The 9068-nt window shown below is 40.1% G+C and overlaps 1 pseudogene; it reads left to right on the forward strand.

Moving 5' to 3' along the window:
- The first annotated feature begins 8217 nt into the window (after positions 1–8217).
- LOC101437658 (large ribosomal subunit protein uL30-like) lies at positions 8218–8859 on the forward strand (annotated as a pseudogene).
- Positions 8860–9068: the final 209 nt, after the last annotated feature.

Genomic DNA, 9068 nt, shown 5'->3' on the forward strand with positions numbered 1-9068 from the left:
ACTTATCATTTCTATTTTATATATGAGGAAATATTTGGCACATTGATGTTAAATAAGGCCTACTATCACACAGTAGTAGAATGGGGGAATAAAACCCAGGTCATCTGATTCCAGAAGCTGCATGTTTAACCCTACCCCACATTGCTCTTGTTGTGTCACTGTGTGAATGTAAAATAGGAGTCTCATGGAGTTCCTTGAGTTCAAACAGGGCCAAAGTATAGGTGTGTCAGAGGATAAGCAGAGTCTGAAAGTTTCCCAGGCATACACTTTGGCTTTCAGAGCTCTGACCCTGACAACTAGAATGGAGCACTGTGGTTTTCCACATTCCATCATTTTGTTCTTGCCATAGTTTCTGTTCTAGCATTTTCTTATATGCAACATGGGAGGATGACATTTTCAAACTAGAGTTCTGGTCAAGATTACTTATTTATTTAATGCTAAAAAAGTAGGACACAAATCTATTATAAGTAAGCAAAGGAGTCTGCTCTAGCAATGGTCAGTAGTTTAATATGACAACTGGAGGTAGTTCTTTCCCTATTTTTTAGTGTTACCTGTTCTGCCATTTCAGTGCTATGATAAGAGGAGAAGACTGAAAAATTGGAGAAAAATAGAATTAGGAGGCTGTACCAAACCATTGCAATTTGAATAATATCTATTTACATAATTAATTCTACATAATTCCTGGGCTCTATAAAATGAGCCCTCTTTTATGGTTAAGAGAGTTCTTATTAATAGAATTTAATGGATTTAATAGGGAGGATAGAATACAATAGGTACCAGCTATTCATTCATTCATTCATTCATTCATTCATTCATTCAACAAATACTTAGTGTGCTCTTTAAGTGCCAGATGCAGCTTTTGGTGCTGGGGATACAGCAAGGAAAAAAGGAGTTAAGAAAAAGATCCCTGACCTCATAGAACTTACAAGTGAAGAAACAAACAAAGTCTGTTAGATGGTGTTAAGTGCTATGGAGAAATATAAATCAGGAAAGCATACACGAATTTCTGCAGAGGTGCTAGAGTTAAAGTTTTAAACAGGACAGTCAAAGACAGCTTCACTGAGAAGGTAACATTTGGTAAAGACCTGAAGATTGATACCTTGGGTAACAGTATTCATACAGAGGGAACAACACTCAAAGGTCCTGAGGTGGAAACCCTCGTGGCACATTCTAGGAAGAACAAGGAGGCCAGTGCGTTGCCAAAACAGAGTGAGGTGGGATGGGCTGAGGTGAGTCAGTCCGGGACAGGAGTAAGAGGTGCTGGCAGAGAGGAAATGGCAAAGCCCCACTCAATGATGCTGAACCTTGCTCATTTTTTACTGTATGTTTTGCCTAACAATTTATGGGTCTAAATTGTTGGTTTTCACAGAACAATGGCAAGAGGAAGGGTACAGGTAGCCTCCATTAGTTGCTCAGCACTTGGACCTTAGGGCTTTTAGCTAGGCCAAACCAGAGAACTGCAAGTATCTTAAAAATGGCTGCTTCTCCTTAGTCACACGAGGCTTGAAAACGACTAGAATTATTCCTCCAGTCACTAGCAAGCAGGGAAGAGCAGTGAGGTTTACCACTGGTTGGCATTCGAGTGTCTAAAACAAGCTGCAATAGGATATTAAAGACTTTGGCCAAGAACTAATTTGAGTAAGAAACCAAAAGCTTAGAAGAGGTGGGCTTTGAAACTGAAGTTGTTCGTTGACTGGTTCTACCACGACAGGCATGAGAAGTCTTGGGAGGAAAGATGACGCCTAATGGACCCCGCTTTTTATCCCAGACAGCTAATTTCCTTCATGGTTTTAGGATTGGAAACTGAAATTGCATTTCTTTTCTTGAGGTATGAGGGGTTCTTCCTGAGTTTGGACCAATTGAAAACTAAGATGGAACAGTAGAGCAGGAAGTGGACTATAACCTCAATTTCTGATAATGTTGATATTGGAGATTATGGTTTATATCTGTAGGTCCGTGTAATTTCTACGACTGAACCTCAGAATTAGGCAGAAAGTTTCAAGGCAGTTCCCTGTAGGCCATTTTATGGCCAGACCTACCAAGTGGCTGAAGACAACTTGGAACACAATTTCTCTTTGGATAGGCTGGTTCTCAGAAGATGGGAAGGGAAGAAACAGGAAGCAGATGAATCATGGAAGGTCAATTTTTCCTTTCAAAGCGATAAAATTGTTAGTGAAAGCCCTGGGATCCCTCAGAGCCAAACAGCAAATAACAAAACAAAACAAACACAAAATAATAAATCCATGCCCTCTGGAGTTGCACTTTTGAAATCTGAGATCCCTACCAAGGCAGCAGACCCAGATAGCTAATCAGGCCCCTAGTTCATTACCTTATTTTTTTTTAAAGATTTATTTATTAATTTTTCTCCCCTTCTCCCCCTTCCCCCACCTGCTGTTTTGCTCTTTTTTGTCCATTTGCTGTGTGTTCTTCTGTGTCCCCTTGCATTCTCTATGGTTTGGGGATTTTGCTGCATCACCTCTCTGTGTGTGTGGTGCCACTCCTGAGCTGGCTGTGCTTTTTTTTTTTTCATGTGGGGTGGTTCTCTTTGAGGGGTGCACCTCTTGCACTTGCACTTCTTGCACTCCCCTATGCAGGGGACACTCCTCCATGGCATGGCACTCCTTGTGCACGGCAGCACTGCGAATGTGCTAGCTCACCACATGGGCCAGGAGGCCCTGGGTTTGAACCCTCAACCTCCTATATGGTAGACGGATGCTCTATCAGTTGAGCCACATCCACTTCCCAATTCATTACCTTTTTACACACTACAAAATAAAGCCCACTTGTCCTAACCCCACCCCTATAACATAGACAAACCCTGATCCAATCAATAGGAGCCAAGCTAAATTCCTTTCTGTGTGTATAAAAACCCAAGCTACTTTGGTTCTGACTTCCACTGCTTCAACAAAACCTTGGTGTCCTGAATAAAATGCTGAGGACTGCAGACTGACTCTGATTTGCCTTTCACAAAAGTAATCATTAAAAAGAAATCAGGCATTGGATGTGGCTCAAGTGGTTGAGCACCCACCTCCCACATGGGAGGCCCTGGATTTGGTCCCTGGTGCCTCCTGAAAAAACAGAAATGAACAAAAAGCAAATCCAAACCAGAACAAAATGAAAAACAAACCAGGGAAGCTGATGTGGCTCAGTGGTAGAGGCTGGCTTCCCACTTACGAGGCCTGGTTTCAATCCCCTGCCCCTGGGACCTCAAAAAAAAAAAAGGGGAAGAAATCACTCTTTAAAGGAGAAGTAGGTGAGGCAAAGAGAGGCCAGGAGAGTTACTCTAGGGGAACACCTCCACATGAAAGGGAATATCAGGAGGAGGGAAAGTGTGTCCTACCATAAAGCAGCACTGCTAGCCAAGATGGTCCTTTGTGAAAATCAGAAAAGGCAAATTTTCCTCCAGACACTTTCTGCAGGAAAATTTTCATCACGAATATGCAACTTTAAGATAACTTTGATGGGAGTGACACACTCTAGAGTAGCGTAACGCATGACAGGCACAACCATTTATGGCAACTCTGCTCTCCAACGCCTGCCTAACATTTTCATCTCACTAGGTCAAGTATGGATGCACATGTACCACGATTAGCACTCACACCGGAAAACAAAGAGGCCTTACTCAACACCTTAAAAGCTTGATGCTGTTAATTCCACATCCTCCCCTCTTTACCTAGTACTGTACTACCTCCTTCATAACATTAATTACATTAAATTTATACATATTTATTTGCATAATAATTTGATTACTTTTTCCGCTGTATAGTATGCTCCAGGGGAAGAGACTTACCCTTAGTACCTACTTAGAGAAGGGTATATGCTCTGTGATCAATAAACAGATGATGGGTGAATGAATGAAGGAAGAAATAAGTTAAGCTCTGAACTTGTGAATGTCTTCAATCATATTATTACCTGATTAACACTGATATATACATCCAAGAAAAATGACAATATCATAATTATACAGAATAACAATTTATTTTTCCAGTTTAAATGACTGAAGTATGCTCAGAAGTAAAACATTTCTTCATCAGAGTGCTTTGCTTAAAGGATTTATTTTTATTTTATGACATACAAAACCTGAGGTCTGAACCATTTTCTATTATTAAGAGTCCCATGACTTTTCTTAATGCACTAGGTTCAATATGCCAGCCAAATTCTAGTAATTATGTGCTTCCTTCTTAGGGTTCCCAAAGAGTGTGGATTAGAAAGATAATTCTTTTCTCTCCCCTGTTGGCCATTATGGCCATTTGTTGAAACCACCAACGTGTAATGCAGCTGGTGGAAAATATCAACTTGGGCCACAGCCATAGTTATGTTCTTTGATGCAACCAACTCCCACAAATTAGGGCAGCACTTATTTGCTTTCAGTAGAATTTGAATTCTAGGGTAGATTAAGTAAATTCTTGATGGTTAAAATGACTAAGAATAAAAGGAAAGGGGAAAACTTGAAATTCCTGTAGAGGATCCTTCAGCTGGGCTTTTCAAGACCCCATTTATTTATGTGACAGTGCTAAGAATTTTACATGAATTGTATTATTTATTTTCATTATTACCCAACCTTGTGAGATTGGTACAGTTATTATCCCAGTTTTTAAGGTGAGTAACTTGCTGAGTTAGCTTAAGCAACTTGCTCAAAGTGAGCCAGACATAACTAGAATCCAAGAGTTTTCTTCTTTTTTCTAGTGGTTCTAAAAATATTACATGCTTATTATTTATAATGTATATAATAGCTAACTACTAAGGACAAAAAAGAAATTAATAATAATCCCATAAGCCAGAAACTACCATTATTAATATTTTGATGAGTATCTTTCTAGTGTTTATTTTCTACAATTATGAGTCTTATATAAAATGTTACCATACTTTATGTAGTATTTCATGATTTGCTTTAAAAATTATTTCATTGCATATTTCTATAGCTTCACCTTTAGTGATTATTTACTATTCTTATTTATTAATAAATGATAAGATATTTAACCAATGTTTTAGTTTTAGATATTTATCTTATAGGTAATTTGCAATTTTTTTTTTAAAGATTTATTTTTATTTATTTAATTTCCCTCCCCTCCCCCGGTTGTCTGTTTTCTGTGTCTTTTTGCTGCATCTTGTTTCTTTGTCCGCTTCTGTTGTCGTCAGCCCCGCACGGGAAGTGTGGGCGGCGCCATTCCTCGGCAGGCTGCTCCCTCCTTCGCGCTGGGCGGCTCTCCTTATGGGTGCACTCCTTGCGCGTGGGGCTCCCCTACGCGGGGGACACCCCTGTGTGGCAGGGCACTCCTTGCGCGCATCAGCACTGAGCATGGGCCAGCTCCACACGGGTCAAGGAGGCCCAGGGCTTGAACCGCGGACCTCCCATGTGGTAGACAGAAGCCCTAATCACTGGGCCAAAGTCCGTTTCCCAATTTGCAATTTTTATACACAGATATTTTTGTTCATCCATGATTATTTATTTTGTTTAATTATAGAACTAGAGTTAAAGAGCTAAAGGCACAAACTTATTTTTAACTAGTTGCAATCAAATTTTGTAATAAAATAAAAATGCTCAGTGATAATTTGATATGATTTACATTTAACATCTATAAATTCTATGGAGAAAAACAGTTTTCTCTGTAGAAATGGATTTCTTGCTTCTGTACCTCTTAAGGTATTGTTTTGGAAGCCATTTGGGAACTTGGGAGTTTTGGATGGATAATGCTTGGTGTAGAAAAGTGTCAAGAGAGGAAAAGAGGCTGCGGGAAGATAAAATTAAAAGGACAAACATCTCAGTGCAATTCAGTTTGCCTCTCCTCCCTCCCTTCCTTCCTTTTTATAAAATTACAATGTACCAGCACACCATCATGGTCTTTCTCTGCAGGACTGGGGCCATGTAGATCACCTTCAGAAAGTGACACTTGTGTACAAGGTGAGCCATTGTTTAGAATTTACCATAACCAGGTTATTAAAACTTTGGATCTGTGTGTGTCAATTGGAACAGAAAAACAATCTTGTAAGCCAGAATCACTTCACTTTAGGCTATTAATGGCAAAAGATCTTACTTCTCCTGTGTAATTCAAAGATCATGCAAATTAGCAGAAGGAGCTATAAAAAACTGTAGATAAATACCAAAGTTGACTTTATGAGAAAAGCATAGAGCAACACCTATTGCAGTGATGCAAGGCAAAATGTCAAAAACAAAGCTCTTTCATTTTTTCATTTTTTGATACCCCAATTTATTTTTTCTTTATTTAATTTTTCTAAATTAATATGTATTCTACATCTGACCTTTAAACCCATCACTATATTCCATTTTACTATTTATATATTTACTTGGCAATATATTAGGCTTCAGTTTTTGAAGAAATATTATATATTTACTTGGCAATATATTAGGCTTCAGTTTTTGAAGAAATTTTGGACCACAGAGAGGTTCAACTATTGCAGGGAGGAATATTGGTGTGGGGTGTTATTGATTGATGGGGGGCACATGGTTGGGAGGGAGTTCTCCAGGGCATGTATATAGGTACGTAAAAATGTTTGGATATTTTCACAGTAGTTACAGTTAAAAACAACAACTGAGTGACTGCTGATTTCCTAGCCAGGGGAGCTCTATCACATTTCCCAATGGAACAGCAACAATCCCCCAAGTGCAGTAGCAAAGACCAATAAAGAAGGATGGTCAAACAATGAGTCCTTGATACTGATGGCTTATGCTTATGAGCCTGTGTGCCTAAAATATGAACTAGGCCTAGAGCTGCTGGATACCTAAGAGTTACCTCCTGGGAGCCTCCATGTTGCTCAAATGTGGCCACTCTCTAAGCCAAACTCAGCATGTAAATGCATTGCCTTCCCCCCAGCGTGGGGCATGACTCCCAGGGATGAGCCTCCCTGGTGCCAAGGGATTACTACCAAACACCAGCTGATGATGTAACTAGAAAAAGACCTTGAATAAAATTGCCAACTCAGACCAGCAGAATAGCTCAGCCTACATGTAATAGCAGGTGTTAAAAACTGCTTTTTGACCTTGAATAAAAGAGGGAAATGGAAAGGATAAATGAGTTTATATGGCTATGAGTCTCCAAAAAAGAATCAGGAGGTCATCAGAGGGGTCATACTTATGCATGCCTCAGAAAGGTCCCAGGGACAGCCAAAGTAGATACAACCCCAGGTACTGGTTCTCCTGAGGATTACAGAGACCCACAGGTTCTATGGTCATGGCAGATGGCTCTGGAGTTCAATGCCATGTCAGTTGGCCTTACTTTGGAGTTTGTATTTCTGAGTGTGATGGAGTTGGACTCAGATGTGACCTTTTTACACATGCCTCTTCTATCACTTTTACCTGTGGCTGGTGCTCAGGTTGGTGTATACTCAGGGGACCTGAATCTCTGGACTGTCCATGTGACAGCCAGGTCCTGAGCCTCAGCAGACTTGCAACTCCTACCCTCTGGATTATTGGATTTACCCCTGCCAGCTAACAGGGAGGTGAAGAAGATCAACCACCACACCAGGGAGTCAAGAGTGCCTACAACTGCAAGCAGGAGAATTGCATCCATCATCCATGTGGAATCTAAACCCCCTCTCGATATAGAGGTAGAGTGAACATAACCATTCCAGGGTCCACAGGATGGAGGAATAGAGTATGAATTAGAGTGGATTTACTGATATTCTACTATGGAACTATTGTGATTAGTGATGGAAGAAATTGTAGCATTGACGTGGAAAAAGTGATCATGGTCACTGCTGAGGATAGGGAGAGAGAAGAAGAGATATGATGTGAGGGCATTTTTAGGACTTGGAGTTGTCCTGGGTAGTACTGCAGGGACAGATGTTGGACATTGTATGTCCTGCCATGGCCCACTGGGTGGAGTAGGGGAGAGTGTAAACTACAATGTAAACCATTATCCATGTGGTGCAGCAGTGCTCCAAAATGTATTCACCAAATGCAATGAATGTCCCATGATGATGAAAGAGGTTGTTGATGTAGGAGGAGTGGGGTGAGAGGGATGGGAGGTATATGGGGAACTCTTATTTTGTTTAATGTACCATTTAATAGAAAAAAAAGAAAAGCATAGAGAGTCTGACTAGCTATATATGAGAATCAATTGTTTAAAAAAGATGTCTCAGGTTCCTCTTTTCAATCTGGAACCATTAGGGTGTTAAAAAGAAGGTCCTGTTGTGCCTGAAACCTTTAAGAAAAAGCAAAGGAATTTTGCTGAACTGAAGACCAAGCGCTTGAGAAAGAAATTTGCCCAAAAGATGCTACGAAAGGCAAGGAGGAAGCTTATCTATGAAAAAGATAAGAACTATCACAAGGAATATAGGCAGATGAACAGAACTGAGATTCAAATGGCTAGAATGGCAAGAAAAACAGGCAATTTCTATGTATCCACAGAACCCAAATTGGCATTTGTCATCAGGACCAGAGGTATCAATGGTGTGAGCCCAAAGGACCAAAAATTGTTGCAGCTTCTTCACCTTTGCCAGATCTTCAATGGCACCTTTGTTAAGCTCAACAAGGCCTCAATTAACATGCTGAGAATTGTGGAACCATATATTGCATGGGGGTACTTGAACCTGAAGTCAGTGAATGAACTGATCTATAAGTGTGGTTATGGCAAAATCAACAAGAAGTGGATTGCCTTGACAGATAACTCATTGATTGCATGATCTCTGGGTACATATGGCGTCATCTGCATGGAAGATCTGATTCATGAGATCTATACTTTTGGGAAACACTTCAAAGAAGCAAACAACTTCCTGTGGCCCTTCAAATTATCTTCTCCCAGAGGTGGAATGAAGAAAAAGACAACCCATTTTGTAGATGGGGGAGATGCTGGCAACAGGGAAGACCAGATCAATAGGTTTATTAGAAGGATGAACTAAGCTTCTATCATGATTATTTTTGTAAACTTGTCAATTAATAAACAATCATTCAAGATAAGAAGAAAACCAAAACTGATTTCTTTCTGAAGTCGCCCTTGACTAGTCCACCCACCCTGATCTTTCTGAATTCCTCTAGTGCTCATAGCCTGTATGTACTATGACATTCAACATTTTATAGTGGCTATAAGACCTAGGCAAGTAAGATGTAC

Source organism: Dasypus novemcinctus, chromosome 2 (assembly GCF_030445035.2).
Source record: "Dasypus novemcinctus isolate mDasNov1 chromosome 2, mDasNov1.1.hap2, whole genome shotgun sequence".
Lineage (NCBI taxonomy): Eukaryota > Metazoa > Chordata > Mammalia > Cingulata > Dasypodidae > Dasypus > Dasypus novemcinctus.